This window comes from Heliangelus exortis, chromosome 22 (genome assembly GCF_036169615.1).
Source record: "Heliangelus exortis chromosome 22, bHelExo1.hap1, whole genome shotgun sequence".
Taxonomy (NCBI): domain Eukaryota; kingdom Metazoa; phylum Chordata; class Aves; order Apodiformes; family Trochilidae; genus Heliangelus; species Heliangelus exortis.
This window is the reverse complement of record NC_092443.1, coordinates 7,204,027-7,222,107: the sequence shown is the minus strand read 5'-3', so window position 1 is coordinate 7,222,107 and position 18,081 is coordinate 7,204,027.

The window sequence follows — 18,081 nt, the reverse complement described above, 5'->3', positions numbered from 1 at the left end:
CTGCATAGCAGTGTGGCAACATTATGCATACTTCCTAGATAGTACATAAAAAGCTAAGTAAGCAGTAAAATACCTTTCCTTTTAAGTCTTTGAAGTACCATGCACTGAATGACCTTTTCATTCTCCATTCACAAAGAAATAAGAAATAACTATTCTTATTTCTGAAACCTGTGATTATACCAATAGCTATAACTCAGGACCATGAAATCCTTTAATATAAAGACCCATGCTGGAGACTCATTCCCCTAAAGAAAAGCACCCAGGATGATTGACCTGAAATGACCTCTTCATTTTTTAGTGAAAGGAGATCTAAATATGGCAAACATTTCCTTGTGCTACTGTCTCTCAACAGCCATTTCCCTCCATTAGAATCTCTTATGATTAACAAAAATAGGCTATTTAGTTTTGTGGGGAAAATAGAAAAATATCTCCCAGAGCCCTCAGTTCATTGCTTTTAAGTGTGCGTTTATTTTTTTGCGTCAGAAAATCCAAATTTTTTTCTCTTTAATTATTTCCACTGTTTGTATCACTTACACTATTGATAACATTTTACATTTTGGGACCTTTAAACTGGTTTTTATATTGTTGACACGAAGACTTAAAGATTCACAAGTCTGTGACCAAAAAAAAATTATGATAAAATGAATAAAAAATAATTATTATTTTAAAAGAAAGACAGAAAACCAATATATTTTTGTTTTGGTTTAGTTTCTCTTCTTTTCCTCTCTGTTTTTTTATCTTTTTGTAGAGAGAACTAATCCAAACATCCAAACTAATATCAGAGGATGACTATTTTGAAAAGTTCCTTTGCTTTTTAGACTTCATTTTAAAGTACCAACAAAATCAGTGCCCCTTCTCCCATCACTCCATACCTGTAACCAGTGTTAAAGCTCAGGTCAAAGCAGGATCGATCTGGTTACCCTGTGTATCTCTTTTGAAAGTGGAGTACAGATAACAAACAGATGGTTCAGCCTGAAGCCAAGCTGAGGAACTGCAGGAACCAGGAAGCACTGAGGTCTCTGAAGAACTTTTTGCTTTGTGGGAGATCAGATGGTGCTTCAGTTCAGAGCTGCAGAATTCCTTTGGCTGCTTTGCAATAATTACCACTTATACCTGTGAACCATCAGAACCAGACACCTCATCCTCAGGGCTGCAGGCCAGTATTCATCTGCTGATCTCTAGGCTTTCCTGCCACAGTTGCTGAGATCCATGGATTAAGTCATATATCCAAAAAATCAGACATGCTCCTGCATCTCAGGAGAAGTTTTTGTCAATACATTTTTCTGTTGCTCAGGATATCCAGTGTCCACTTTATGCTCTACAATTTGTCATTCAGAGTTCTTCTGTGGAGCAGCAGAGGATATCCTTACCAAGAGCTGGATTTTGATAACTATAAAATTCTCTGTCTGAATGCTGAAAATGATTCAGCTAAGACCACTGGAAATAAGAGGTATTTGTGAAGAAGTGATTATGATCAATACCTAAAACCATAAATAGGAATGTTAGTAACAACAAATGACTGTTTCTACATCTTCTTGGGTGGGGATATCATAGTCTGAAGCTAGGCAGCCAGACACCATGTTTTTTCCATAAGTTGTGTGTGACTTTCAAGTGTCAAAATCTTCCACGTGCCATATTCTTTACAAGTGAACTTTGATTTCCTGAAGATGATTCAAACCTTCTAAGTCTGAAGTCAGAAGTGCTCTCTAGAGCTTTCTATATGAATTGTGAAACTAAAACACGGACACATCAAGCTGGACTGTGAACATCTGTGTAGGTGGTAGCTACCACAGAGACCCAGAGATGAACTCAAGAGAAGAGTCAGAGAAGAAGGTGAGGAAGGTGATTTGTTTTCAGTACAGTTCCAGTTGGGTGAAACTGGCTTTGCAGTGCTTATCCTCCTCTTCCCACAGTCTACCAGAGTTGACAGAACTGCTGTATTTTTGTTACCTGATAATGTCTCATACATATTTCAGTCTCCAAATTTTCACCCAAGCAGCTTTAAATAACAGTAGGTTAGCTCCTTAGTGGTTTGCTCTTCTCTGTGGCTTACATGTCCTGCCTTGCATCTTGCAAAAAACCTCTTGCCATGGCTTCTCAGAATGGCACTGCCTTCATAGTGAAAACACACTGCCGAGCTGGTTCTTGCTCTGAAGCTGTGGAAGACACTATTTCATCTGCCAATAATAAAGAAGCAACTGACCTAAGTTACTCTTCTGTATTCACCTTGCTGTGATGGCAGAGTGCTGACTGTACCATTATTGCTCTATAAAGCGAAGTCAGATTTGTGAGGCAAAATCTATGATGGTGTGATTCCAGCTAGACAAAAAAAAGCCCAGTATGAAAATAGTTATTCATATCTGCAATAGCCTTTGTCACAGAAAAGATAACCCTCCTGTGCTGAAAGGAATAAGATCACTGATGTAAATCAGACTGCTGCATTCAAGTCCCTCTAAGTTACTAATGAGCCTGGAAGAACAAGGATACTTAGGAGAAATCCAGAACAGCAAGACATAAGTTGCTGGAGCAGGGGGAAGTACTTACTTCATATCATACTAAACTCTTGCACAGTAGACTGCCTGGCTTAAGCTGGTGAACTCAGATACCATGAAAGAAAGAGAAAGAAAAAGAAAGAGATAAAAAAGGAAGGAAGTAGGGAAGCAAAGAAGGAAGGAAGGAAGGAAGGAGTGAACTATCTAACAAATGAATGAACAACAAGGGAATGAAGGAGTTTATAAAATACAGTGCCTTTAACTTGGTAACACTTAATGTTTAAAACATGATTTTATATTTTGTTGCAGTAATTCTAGAAATAAAAACAGTAAAATCTCAGTATGAAGTTACTGGTATAAGATTCATGATTTTCCTCTAGTTTTTCTCATCTCACACTGTTGATGGCCTCATAGTTCTTTTTTCAGGTTTGTCCATCTTGGGTTTTCAGTAGCAATTACCACAACTTTTTCATATAAAAATAAAACATGTTTTGAGCCAGACTTCAGATGCAATCACCACAATCACCACAAACTAAACACCACTAGCAGTGTCAGCTTCACTGCCCTTCTAAGGGAGAATCTGTTTATCCCTTCTGCCACAGGATGAGGTAACATGATAACTACTGATGGCTTGCTACTTATTAAGATATCATCAGACAACATGTCATAAGCTATTGTTTTTAACTTGTTATTAAGAAAACATCAAATAGCACTTCTGTAACATAGGCTGGTTGTTTTAACAATGGGGAAGCATGTTCAATCAAAATTGAACTACATAATATTAAAATAAAGATTTCATTCATACTGCTGTGTGGAATAATCATATATTCAAATTTCTACAATCCTCAACAGCATAACAGTGATTAAATAGTGTGAGCCTGAGTTTTATATAATTTATACTCATTTTATATTAGTGTAATTCCATATGATTGCTGAAGCATGACATTCTAACTTACCTTTCTGGCAACAGCTAGTGTTAGACAGCCAGTAGCTGTCCTGAACTTGCATTTATAGAAAGGATTTGATGGCTACAGATTTATTTTACTGATTTTCCTGTACTGATGTTCAGAAGACATCAGTAATGTTATCCCTGGTTGACACAAGGGTAAGTAAGTTCCAGATCTGTCCATCCTTGTTTGTACTCCCCTTTTTGTCTGAGAAGGTCAAATAAAATGTCCCTCATGTCCAGTACCTGACTGGGGAAGAAGTCAACTCATTAAGATTTTAGGGGTTCCTGGGTAACCTGGGGATTTTCTGCTTACTGTCATTGATTAGTGCCTGTTGTTTATGTGAGTTTTTAGAATATACAGTATTGTTCTTGACAGACTGCAGGTTCATAGTACAGAACAGAACCATAGGTATTAAGAAAAGTAAGAGCACTACTTTGGTTTTAGATTTTACTCTGATCAGTTCTCTGATGCTTATCATTCCATTCCATACTGGGGGAAAAAAAACAAACCAAAACACAAACCAAAGGGCACTTCTCCAAACACTGTCACTCATTATATACTTCATAAAAAGTCAATTTTATTTATGTAATTACTACAATACAAAATCAAGATGTAATGAGGTAATACATGAGCTAGGAAATACCAGGCTCTTCCATTTTCAATGGAGGAATTTAAAATAGTGAACTGCAGCAGACATTATTACAAGCCAACAAATATGTTCCCTTTCTCTAAAATGGGGTTAATGTCCTGCTGGAAATGCTCTTTTGAATCTAGCTCTGACTTTTTTGTGGTATTATTTAAAATTACATGGTGGGGATATCAGTATGCTTCTATATTTCTGCCTTTAAATGGAGCCATCATTAATTGATTTAATGTGTTCTAATCTTAGAGTTAATGAAAACTAGGTGGCATTTCACCAAGGTTAGGGTCGTACTCTTGGTCCTTTCTATTAGTTCTCCTGGAAGTACATGCTGCCTTCTAGACTTTCCAGTTAGTTTTGTTAGGATGTTAAAAATATGTTTTGATACATATGTTTGTTGTTTTAATCTTAGAGCTATAAAGAACTAAGTCAAGAAAAGCCTCTCAAGTAATGCACAGGAGTTAGTTTATAAAGTAAGTAAAGTTGAACCACTAAGTAACAGTGACCACAGTATAATTAACTTCAACATCCTCAGGGGAGAGATTGTACAAAAAATGAGGAAGCTAGTTAAAAAGACCCTAAAGTCAAAAGTGAGGAAATTAAAATCCTTAGACTCAGCATGGAGGCTACTTGAGCAACCATAACAGCGTAACAGAAGGCATGCATAATCCTAAACAAAAAAGGAAGCTGACAAGCAAAAATGAGCAACAGGGCTACAGGAAGGTTCAGGAAGTTAGTACAGTCACAAATGTATTTTTCTGAGGGTAGAATTTTAACTTGTGAAGTCAATAGGGATAAAATAGAGTGGCTAAGATACACAGTGGAGATTAGAAGGATGACAGAGGATTTGAGGAGCAGATAGCCTGACATGAAAATAAGATTTTTTCAAGTATTAAGAAGCAGCAAGCCTGCAAGAGATTTTGTAAGTCCAGTGGGCTATTTGGTAGAAAAGTAAGAAAGCTAATGAGAATACAGAGTCACTGAAATGAAGGGAAATGACCTACTTGCATTAGCATTTCGGCATAGTATTTTGAGAATATAGATATACCAAATTTCCACCTGTTAGGTAATATAGAGGAGGTTTTGTCAAACACAGGAATGAAAAGATGTGTTGGAACAAATTCACAAACTAAATAAAAATCAGGCTTCTAGGGCTGGAGAGTAAACCAATACGATCTAAGCAATTAGTAGAATAAAAAAATTAATTAGATGAACAAGGAGTTCGATATCACAAGAACTTCAATATAGAAATTCAGACAAAAGATCTGAGCATATGTCCAAGAAAAGAACACCTTCCCTGAGCTGGTAGTAGTCAGCCAAAATGTATTTAGTTTAAAAATAGCCACAAGCATTCCGTTAAGTGTGATAATCTTCTAAATGTACTGTTTCTTTTCTAATATTGGACTCAGTTCTCATGCACATGCAAACATGCATAGAAACAAGGAAGTGTGTCCATCTCTGGGAAGGGAACTGATACATCTCTAATGGTTGATTGTTTTACATACACACAGAGTATCTCTATAATGGCTGAATACCTAGGAGTTAGTCTGAGCTGTGACCAGCATTGACTTCTTCTCCATTAAAGCTGAGAAATACTATTCCGATTTCATCTTCCTTTACATTTCATCATTCAGAATTGTTGACTGAGTTCTAGTTTTTGACATCTTGTCCTTTCTGATTTCCCTGACCTTGTCCATTCATGGTTCTTTCATTGCATCTCTAATAATTTCTTCACTTATCCCTCATCCTGACATCACATCTCTAACTTTCTGAAGGTATTTAGCAGAGTTATATTCTGCTGCCTCCTTCCCCTTCCAGCCCTATCTTACTTTGGTGTAATCTCATTGTCAAACAGAGATTCAGCTATCATCCCTATGTTGCCAGCTGTCAGATCCACTTATTTATTCCAAACCTGTCTCTTTCTATTCAAACTGAAACCTCACCTATCTTCTTGAAAGCTCTTCAGAGATACCTGACCATCAACTGTTGTTCAAAATGGGGCTAAAGATAATTCCTTCCACCTTTTGTCTTCTGCACACTGTCCACACTCTTTTCTTAATTGCTGTACATACTGCAGAGCATTCAGGTTCATAACCACCTGTGATCAGCACTTCTGTTTTGAAAATATATTTTGTTTGAAAAAAGTCTAATACACTATACAGTAAAAAACAAAACAAACAACAAAAGAAAAGCTCTAATTACGATATTGAGCAAGGAGTAAGTGATACATTGAGAGACTGGAATATTGAAGTATTCTAGCTACAGAAAAGGTAAAGCACTGGTAAAGAAAAAGCAGCCTTCTTCTACCTTGCCCCCCTGGTGTGCTTTTCCTGTGACCTCAAGGAGCCATATCCAGAGAGAAGAGGGAGTTTGGTTTCCAAGGCCCATTCAGCTGCAAGCGCCTCTGCGAAGTCTCCCAACATGAGGTCCAATTAGTGCCACTTGTATTAGTGAATTTTTTTTAGAGACCTGCTGAAAGCAACTGAAATAAGATTCTCAGCTTAACTTTACCCAGGCCACTATTCAGCTCTGGAGTCCTATATCATTTTCATTCAAGATAGATTTTGACCAGAGTCAGTAGGAGTTTTGGCTAAGTAATGAAGGATCAGGTCCATCCCTTTGTTAATTTTTGTCACTACGTGGTTCCTATCCTGCTAGCCACTTTTCAGTCTGCATTTTTATTGCATATTCTATAAGTTAGGAATGGTAATATTTACTACTTTTGTTAAGTGCTTATGGTTACATCAGTAAAAAACAGCTAATATTTAATTTCTGGAATTACCCACCTGCCACTGAACTAGCAAAGCCCATATAAATCATTCCAAATGAGTGCCTTGAGAAATGTTGAGTCCCAAGTTAAGCGTTATACATGGTGAAAAGATGCAGAACAGAAACTAAATATGAAGTTCATCCTCTAGATTTTTTATTAAAAAACCCCTGAAGCTTAATTATTAACAGAAGTCAAATCACACTAGCATGAGAAAAACAGAGGGGAAAAATCTTGCTTAGTAGTTGTCCAACCCTGAGTTCAGGCTGTGAAACATTCTTGTCCCGTGATCATTTTCTTTTGGTCTGACCCAAATATGAACTATACACAGAGGAAGAGAAAGAAAGAAGAAAATGGAGCTGAAATTAGCCTCCTGCTCAGAGGGCACTGGGTTATCTTGCCTGTTTCTTATCCATAGATAATAAAAAGTAAACTAAAAAATATGTGTATTCTCAGATATGCTTCAGCTAGAGCCTATTAACTGTTCAGCTATCACTATATCATTTGCACTAACTGCTTTCAAAATACAGTAGAAAGCATTAGAATTGTAAAATGTTGATGGCTTCTGTTACAATTCCAGGAGCAAGCCAGACATGCTTTGTGCTGATCAACATTAAGATGAATTACATTGTTTAGTAAACGGCTAAGACAAAGATGGTAAGATTTGTAAATAAGCAAAATGATTGCTATAACACAGGGAGGAAAACATAAAAATACAAAACATTATCTTCAGCTTAGAAACTGATAATTCTGCTCAAGGAGATAAAGACATAGTTGAGTCTAAATGAAACTTAGAGAAAGAGCACAGAATTGGGTCCACCACTGTTCTTACCTGCTGTCTCATATTGGATGAAAAGATAGAGCTGGAAGCATTAGGAGAACAATTGCTCCTTGCCGTGTTCACCAATCATTCCTCACAAATGCTCCACTGGGGAAACTGAAATAATGAAGTAAAAAATTTAAAAGCTGAAGTACAAAGTGTTGATTGCTCTAGTTCTGCTCACCAGCCTGCTGAGGTACGGGGTTGCTTGCCAGCCTAAAAATATTTGGAAATAACCAGAGTTCCCATTTTGTCCCTTGGAATAAGCTCATAAGGTCAGTAGTAAATGGTGGCAAGACAATGAGTAGAGGCAGAGCTGCAGTGAGGAATCCAGGCACGGTGCCTGCTCTGTGGGTACAGCAGAGGTCTATAATCAGTATCTTGTACTAGTGCAAAACATATGGCTTAAAATACATTATTGAACACAATAACAACTTCATTGATTTCCTATGAAACTAATACTTCCAGTAACTTATAAAATTAGTACTTTCCATCTCTGAATTTATGGGTGTTTTTTTTTTTTATCTTTCCCCCTTTTTCTGATCTCTGACCTGCGGGCTGCTCAATAAATCAGATATTCTTTCACTGCTCCCGGCACCGCATTTACAGGACTTGCTATACACCTGAAGCCTTTGCTTAAACAGACTGCAATATATAGATACATTTGGTCCTGACAATGGTGCACAATTTCCTCTTTCTCCCTGGCTCTCCCCTAATAGCAGGGAGGCAGTAGAGGGTTGCAGAGGGATGTGTGTTCCAGGCTGCCGGCAGGACCCTAGCGGACTGGGCTGTATTTAATGAGCGCGTCTTCCCTGACAGATTCATTATTTGTGTTCGGTCGCTTCAAGTCAAAACTGATTAGTTACACTTACTGCAGCAAAGATTTAATGATTTTATTGTTTATCTTCAATTTATTTTGATTAACATCTCCGTTCTTTTCCTTGCAAGTGCAATTAGGTGTAATATAGCAGCGACTACTTTAATTTTGCTGAAATTAAGATGAATAAGTGACGGATTATGGCACTTTGTTTAACAAATAAATCATAGTTAAGAGGAGTGTATTAGTAATAAATGAAAAAACAGACAATCTAATTAAAATGCATGGAGCTGATAGTTCAAGTTTCCAGAAATTTAATGAATTTTCATTTTAGAAATCAAGTAGATTTAGGTGTAGTACTTATTTATTGACAATAAGATGACAGAAAGGCACATTATTTTGTAAATCATCTTAATTTCTTGTGTTATATTGGTAGAAGGAAGTACAAGCAATGAAACGAACGATCACGTCTGAATTTTTTTAGTAGTTAGGATTATTTTGTTAGGAAACACTGCAATTAAAGTAGGGCTGAAAAAAAGACTGAGGGATTGAAATGAGGAAAAAAACCTCATTAGTTCAATTCTCACATGTTCAGACTTGAGCATTTTCTGCAATAGATGAATATCCTCCAAGTCGCAGCCACAATTTTCCTTTAAGTTCATAAGATTCAATTCTCTGCCACACAGCAAAAGCCTCAAGACACAGAAAGTGGAAGAAAGAACTAGGATGAAGAAAACTGAACTCAGCAAACAGGGAGCGAATCAAGAGTGCTCTATACAAGCATCCCCAAATCATGGGGCAGGGAGCAGGGCAGCAATCCTGGAGCCAGCTTAGTGTGGGGGTTGTATGGGCTTAACTTCTGATTGAGGAAAACCAAGAGGAAAACTAACCCTTCAGAATCAGAAACTTTATCCCTCTGATGTTTAAAAGACCTTGTATTTGACAGGACAGCTTTGAAGATAAAGACCGAAGCACTCCCCAGCTACAGGCTGCTCAGCACCCCACACTGCTATCTGCAATGCACTTCACTTCAGTTTCACAGAGTTCAGTCATATTAGAAAAGAGATAGGGGAGACATTTCTTAGTATATCCTGCCACATTTCTGATGCTGCTGTATCTTGCCCAAGCTCTCTTTACAGAGCCTGGAAAAGCTCGGTTCCATTCTGCACATCTCCATCATCATTCCTCCCCAGCACACTGTCAGACTGGTCAGTCACTCTGAGCTGGCCAACATGGGAATTTGTTAATAGAAATGTGCACTGACACCCTTGGCTACACAGACAACAAAACCCCAAACTAAGAGATTGGCACTAAAAATGAGAAAGGATGGGAGGAGGGACTTTTCCCTTTTCCTTAATGTGCAATACAATGTTTTTTTGTCTGTAGGATTTTATTCCAGCAATTAAGGTTAGAGAGGACTAAGAAAGAGTAATATAGGCTCTGTTAAGACCGTATTTTGACTTTTTTCCAGTCTTTGTATTAGGGATTTGGGGGGAGGGAGGAGAGGAGAGAAAAGAGGAAGAAACAGAATGCAATTCCTAAGACCACAAAACCTGCAAGAGAGCACTTTTTTCTTCCTAAACTTTTAAGCACTCTTCTTATAATACTGTTTCTCTCTTTAACTGTTTTAAAACATTCTTAAGACAATTCAACTGAAAGCCACTTTTGAAAGGAGCATTTTTTATGATTCAATAGCAATTTTTTTTGTTTTATGCCTTAGTTAGGACTTCATTACTACATACTACTTGAAATACAAAAATTTCTGTGGCAATGCGAATTTGTTTCAGCTATGGATCTGACTCATAGCTTTAAAAGAGGCTTAAAAATAATAATTTAACGAATGCCTGCAAAAGAAAGATAACTGAAGAATAATTCCTGTCCTAGGCATGTAGTGGAAAAAAATGCTAAAGGCAGTTTTACTAGTGTAAAATAAATAACAGGAAGGAGGATGTGGAATGAGGATCTTCTAAGGCCTACTTTCTTTGTCTCTGGTTATATCGATCAGATCAATTAATTGCATTAACACAGGTAGCTCTTCCTAAGTGTATAAGAATAAGTAAATACATATATATATATGATTACTTTTAACAAAGCAGTATATGAACTTATTTACAAGTGCTTCTTGTGTCACAGTCCCTCTTGTAATACTACTTCTCGGTATTTAATAAATGAATAGATGGTAGGCAAAGACAGAGCAAGAGGGAGATGGAGAAGAACTGATGCTAATGACCAAATCAACCTGTAAAAAGCAGCCCTGCTCTGACTGGAGCCCCTGCCATCAGCTGAGTGTCATGTAGGAGAGCCAGAGAGCTGGGGGAGGCTGTGGAGGGGTTGGCGAGCCGGAGACTGGCAGCATCATTGGCTTGAACAGGCCGTGATTGATTTGTCACCAGAGGCCCAATTGACTGGGTGAAAAGCCCTTCTGATCTCAATCTCTCTCTGCCTCCTTACCTCTGCTGTCCCTTTTTCCTCTCTGCATCCAGACGCTGGCACAGCAGCTGGGCAAGGGGCTGGAGTTGAGGCTGACCCAGAGCAGAAGGGTTGAAGGTCACTGCTGCTGAAACTCTGTAAGGACTGACAAGGGAGAGCCAGCTCATCCTACCTCTCACTTCCCATCTTGCCTTTAGAGCTCCAGAGGTTTACAAAGCCCCAAATACACCTCCACACAAACACACCAACACACCATTCCCCAAGCAGGGACACACAACCAAAGCCTCTCTCTGCTTCTCTCCTTTCCTCGCTGCCTCTCGCGCACAGACTCACGCACACACTCACGCACACACACACACACACACACACTCCCTCTCTCTCTCTCCCCACCCCTTCCACCTTCCTGTTATCTGTGGCTGGGAGAATCCTCTAGATCTACAAATATTAATTACAAAGGACAACGAAAGGTAAGAAGGCATCAATTATCCAAAGGTGTCGTGATGTTATTTCAAGTCAATTGCAAATGTGTGAGGGGGAAGATTTCACCCCAGTGATTCCTCTCTGCTTGGCTGATGGGGACCGGAGCCGATTCCCTCCCAGAACTGCTGCAGCTATGCCTTAAACCACACACTTTCCAGCAGGAGCCATCAGCATGGGCCTTTCTGAATTCTCTCTTTATTTCATTCATTAAGGGCATTAGGCAAGTTGGAATTTGTATGAAAAGGATCCTATGGGAATACTGTCTCCAGGGTAGGTATTTTCATGACTTTCCACATCCTGGGGCTCTCTCTGTATCTCTTCTCTTTCTCTCATCTGTTAGATGGAGCTTTAAAGGAGGCTGTCCTCATCTTCCAACTAATCTGGGGAAAGGAGGTATTCTGAGCTGCATATATTGAGCGAGAAAATATTTTATTTCTTTTACAGAGTGGCAGTTACTAGGAAATTGTGAGACCTTTCCTGATTAATATTGTTGATGGGCTTTGTTATTATCATTATTATCCTTAGCTGTTTTCAGGTTTTTCTCACACTAGAGTTTTTAATGACAATTGGCTTTGTTATCCAAAAAGAAAGAGATAGGAGAGTGGACAACAGCAAATAATATTAATCAAACAAAGGCAGACTTTAAATTAAATGGGCTGTTGTGTTCCCATAAAAGCAGGACAATCTCAATACTCTAGCTCTTTTCACTTGGCAAAAGAACATGGCATCAGTTTTTTAACTTTAAAATAGTTTAATGAACACGAATGGAGAAATAATTTTTCTGTGTATTTAGCAGTCTATAAAGAAGAGAGAATGCTTTAACTTTGATCGCCACAATTAGTTCCCTGGGTATCTAGAGGGGAACAGGGCAGCCCTGGGAGCCTCAGTTCTTTAGATACAAAAGCATTTAGATCGCTTTAGAGCAGTTAATCCTGAGACTGGCTAGGGTCCCTTTTGTTTTCTAACTCCATTGTGGGTTTTGTTCAGTTTTTTCTATTCGCATGATTGACTGCCCAATGGATGCTAATTATCCAAATGTCGCTTCTGTCCTTTGAGTGACTTTCTATGTATTATGGGCAACTGTCATGCATTCTGTCATTCTATATCATATTACATGTATTATCATATGAAAATGGTACTCTGCATAAAGGAAGGTGTCTGAACCAGCAGATGCTGCAGATATTTAGAGGACTTGCCTAATTTGAATGGATTTTCTATAGAAAAATTGGTCAGAAAGCATATCGGGGAGAGTCAGAAATTGAAAGTTTATCAGGTAATTATTTTTGTCCTTTAGCTGTTTACATGATAATGTACAAAGCATTAACTGTCTCTGCTTCTGAAATCTGCAGCCACCTTCCTCCTCCTGAACCAGGCAACCCGTCTGTATTTATTAGAGTATGACAGCTTAAGCTAATTAAACTGATATCTGTCTAAAATAATAAGCCCAGAAAGTTAGAATAAACATTATGATTATAAGCAGAAAAGGCAGCTATACAAATGTAGCATCAGTGTTCTATTTTAATGATAATCTGAAATTCCTGTATGAAAAACAGTGGTTGTGGAATAAGAAATAATAATAAAGTTCTGCAAAGACATATTTCACTGCAAGTATTTTTTCACAAAGATCTTTATCTCTTTACATTATATTAATAAGGCTGAGGGCTACCACAGCTGTGAACTCACGTATTTTTTATTTTATATGTATGTGAACATATATTTAAAAGGATATCAAGGGAAAGGTTTTTACTACAGTTTTTCCACTAAAATAAACTTAACACACCTCAGTGTAATGTGCATGCCAACACTTACCAGGAATGCAAGATTTATAACGATGGGGCTTTTTAGATTTGCACTCTGGGGTCTATTGAATCCATAGGCACATCCAGAGTTTCCTCTCCTAAAATGTTAGGCTAGTGTTTTATATTTGCCATTGATATGAAATACTGTGGATATATAACACTGAAATTCACAATCTTGAGCTTCATCAAATATATGTGCAATAAGATTCCATTAATGGTGAAGCTAAATCATGGGAAATACTTACTTTATGAAAAAAAAAGAGAAAGATACCACAGAAAGACTTGCTCTGCTGTACCAAGGTGCTTTGAAATTTTACAATGATCAAATATACATGATCAAGCTGTGCTTGTTAGGGTACGAGGGGCTCAAAACGGTCAATGGGTATTGATCAGACTGTTAAGTATTTGTTCACGATTCTTTATATCCCAAAAGATTCAGGGAAATGAACAGTGAAAAATTGCATCAGAGTCCACCTTTGTTTGAGACTGATGTATCAAAACAGAGTATTCATTTGCCAAATTTATTGGAAAAAATTGTGACATAAGGACTCCAAGTACAGGGATTAATATTTCAATCTTAAAATTATCTTTGTAAAATCATAAGTGTTAATTAAAGATGTAAAGACAGTCTTTGTAGAACATGAAATATAAATTATTGATAAGAGCCGATTTATGCAGCTAAAACAGATACAATCCTAGCTTGTCTGTTGACTTTCACTTTTTACCTTACGTTTTGCTCATGCCAAAATTTTTTTAAGTGAAATGGCAGTAAGAGTGCTGTAGGAGAATCCACGAGGTGAAGTGGAAATTTCTGTTACTGTTACAAAATATAAAATCTTACTGAGGTGAAGCTACTATCTTTTGACAATTGATTAAGTATTACTCCTCCTGAGTAGTTCCAATTAAATGTTGAGGGTTTTTTTTAAATTATAATACCATTTGGCAACAGTCCCAAATGATTTGAATAATAATTCTTTCTTGTTTCTTGAGCTTTCTACAGTTTCTGTTTCTACAAGTGCATCATATATATATTATTTATTATTTTTAAAATATCTATAAAGTTTGTTTCATAATTGAAAAATTTACATGTTGGAAGAGAGTGCTGATGTATGATTCTTGCAGACTCATGAGGCATATTTTATTTGGTTTCATTATGCTGTACATTACATAGATGCACAAGATCTTTCCTGAACACAGAAACCTCCTAAGATAAACTTACTACACATTAAAGAAAACTACTGAACACAAAGAATTATTTCTGCAGATATTTGCCTCTAAGAAATGATAACATATGTCTGTGTCTGAAACTACAAATAGATAAATGGATACACACACATATGTTCATTCACACACACACATAGCCTCGTACAGTCGTATATCTTATACATATTTATATAAACAAATTTACATATTGCATCTTGTATAAATATTAAACCCGGCAATACACATTTTGTCTCTCATTTTTGGATGTTAATTCTCCTAAAATCACTTAGCGTTGTTCCAAAGGAAAATTACGTTGAAAAGAGTCAGACACACTTATACTTTGACAAAAAGTTTGCAAAGTATGAAATGGGCAAAACATCAGCGATTGGTTAGAAATGCCCTTTCACCTTATTGTGTCTGACCTGCCACTTAATTAATCTGTTCTTGTCTCAGAGTGGACAGTGGTAAAGATAAGGAGCACAGTGAGCAAAGTCTACAGCATTTTGAAAGTTGCAAATACATTCAGCATTTTTCTTAATTTCATTTCACTTACCTATATTTTCAAGATTTCATTGTTACTATTTCGCTTTGTATTTTATCTGGTTTCTTCTAATTGCAAATACTTACGTGTGAGATTCCCTGCCCCTGCTTCTCCATTTCTACCTTTCTCTGTTCTAATTTCCCAGGCTAGGGGTGCAAAGTTTGCATCTGGTTTCCATACCTGCTTTCTGTGCTGCAAAATCATTTTTCAGAGACATGCGGTGGGCATTCAGGTAGTCCAGATAAGGGTTTGTAGTGACAAAATATTGACTGGATTTGGTATTCACTTATGAAGGATGACGTTAGTGCCACAAAAATCCCTGTGATGTACAGGGAATAGTTAATTAATTAGAGGACCTGCTAATTGCTACTTGAGGTACTGTGCAGAGATGATGAAGAGTGCTTGGTACAAGGTTAGGTTCTCAGTTTGGAGTGAACATTTTCATTTAAAAGATTTCTTTAAAGTACATCCTAATTTTTTTAATGTTTTTTCAGGCTACTGTATCTAGTTCAGACTCAAGTGTTCAATTGAGCTTCAATTAATTATAATATATAGTCAGGGTTCTTTAGCTGGGATAGATTGATGGAGAAGCTTTGTTTCATTTGGTGCAGGTGGCACTGTTTAATAAGCACAGGAGAGAGTGAATAATGTAGTGTTTGCAAAGAGAAATAAATGCAAAATAGAGAGGTGCAATTAGATCAGCTCAGAGAAATAAAGGACAAAAATTAAATGGTCAGGTATCTTGCAAATATCAAATAAAATAGTAATAAGCATCTAATTGAAAACTGTCATTTTAATTTATGAATATCTAAAAGCACCACTTTAAAATAAATCTAGTGAGCAAGTCTTCTGCCTTCATTAGGCAGGCACATTTCAATATCTGGGAAATACCAGACTTCTAATTTCCAAACTTTCCATATTATTTATCTTACACTGAAGTATAAATAGGATTCTCCATTTCAAATATAAGCACAAGGACTTTGAAAATGCATTTCTAAATTGTTTTATTAAATACCTTGACCCTTGGCATTCTTTTCTTTAATTGGAGCTACGCTATGCTGGAGAAAAATTACCCCATGGAAAATTAGTCTGTGAAAACTTGTAAATCATTCTCAATGATTCACTAGCAAATGCAGGGCTGTATGCTTCACATGTCTCTACTAAAGAAAAACAAAGTTGCAGAAGGTTTCTGAAAAGAACAACAAAACTGTAAATAAAAATGTAAAGCCCTTGAGAAGTAAAATCTTCTAATTGCTGATAAAAATATAAACCCAAGTATTTGCTGCTAAAAATAACAGATAAGGAAAAAAAAGGATAAATATTATTTGATTTAAAAAAAAAAAAAAAATCTGGTCACTAAGAGGATAGTCCTGTAAGCTACTTAACAAAAGAATGTGAATGTATGAGGAATACACTTCTGCATCTAAAAATTTCAGCTGTAGACAGATTTTCCACAGACGATTCCCCCCTACTGCTAACCTCTTAAATATACCTATAAAATACAAAATGTTCCAAATCACCTCCAATAAAGGAAGCTTCCTTATAATAAATGCATCTAATATTTGTGTTAGAAATCTGAAGTGCTTTCTGATGTGGTTAAATTCACAAAGAAATGTGGTTGTAGAACAGAAAGGAATGTATTGAGCACATCACTCTGAATATTTGCAGATGGATAGAGAGCTGGGGAAGTTTACTTATAAAATATGGAATTAATCATATTCTTAGGTCTGATTATTCAACGGAGGCAAAACTACTGGACTTTCCCTACAGACCTTATTTTTGTTGTGTAGCCATGTTTACCAAATCCATGATATACCCAATCAGGGCAGCCTCCCAGACCTCCAGGATTGGTTGATATTGAACTTGTAAAATGTTTATGAGTGAGTGTTTGCCTGGTAATGCAGCTCTGGGTGCCCTGCTGTCAGCATGGAATTACTGATACTATTACACACAGAAAGGGTTGGGAGGGAGGAGAGAAGGGGAGCTGGATAGCCACAGGGAACTTTCTTATCTGAACTCTTAATACTCATTTAGACAAAATAGTTTTCACCAAAAAAAAAAAAATGCCTTCCCCACTTTGTTTAAAGCCCCCTCTGTCCATTTACACTAGAAAATTGTTCTTACAAAGAATTTTATTATGCTTTTGGGCTCTAGCTGTGGATCAGAAAGATTAATGTATATAGTAGTAAATAGATTTTTTTAATTATTAAGAAACAGCTACACTGCTAGATGCAAAAGTTTGCAATCTTTTCCATGTTCTGTGCATAAAATATACCGAATTACCAGGAATTGCCACTTCATATTTTGTAAAGATTATTTTCTTTTAATTACGTTTTATGGGAGATGCTCAATTCAGACAATCAGATCTAAACACTCTACCAAAAATCTATATTCTCCAAAATAAAACTCCAGAGCTATCTCAAATATACAGCTACTGACCTTCAGAATCATAGTTGCTTTATCAATTCACTGTAATAAAAATGAACATTTCGTCATCACTTTGGGAAACTGTGCCAAACACCTTAAAACACATGTCACATGCCAACTTTACTTCATTTTTTCCCTCAGGGAATAGATACATCTGGAATCATAATCACAGATAAAAACCTTGACAAAACTGCACATGAGCCCAGCCCTTCTCTCCAACACCTACCTTTTCATAACATTTAATACAATATTAATATCGGTTACTAAAAAGGCTTCCAACCTTTACATTTCTGACATAACATGTTCAAACCCATATTTCACACTTCTTGTTCTGTTTTAAGTTCAGTGGATTTAACAGGACTCTGGAGAGAAGATCATGTGGTTGAAGATTTCCCTCCCTCTTTGACACCCGTAGAGGCAGTTTTGGAATTGTTTAAATAGCTGTGGCTACATAAACTGAGATGTATAAGATCATGGGCATCTGATTTCTCTCTCACATCTATAGGTACATGTTTGTATTTTTATCCAAAATCCACAGCTTGTACCAGTGACAAACCATTTCAACATATCTGGGCAAACCATTCTGAATATTTCCCTTTTAAGCTGTATTATTTGTCTTTCCTGCATATTCCTGGTTTACCAGACAAATACAATTAGCTAATATTATATAATAATATTCTTTGGTCTTTTTTATTTGTGATTGACAGTTTTTCAA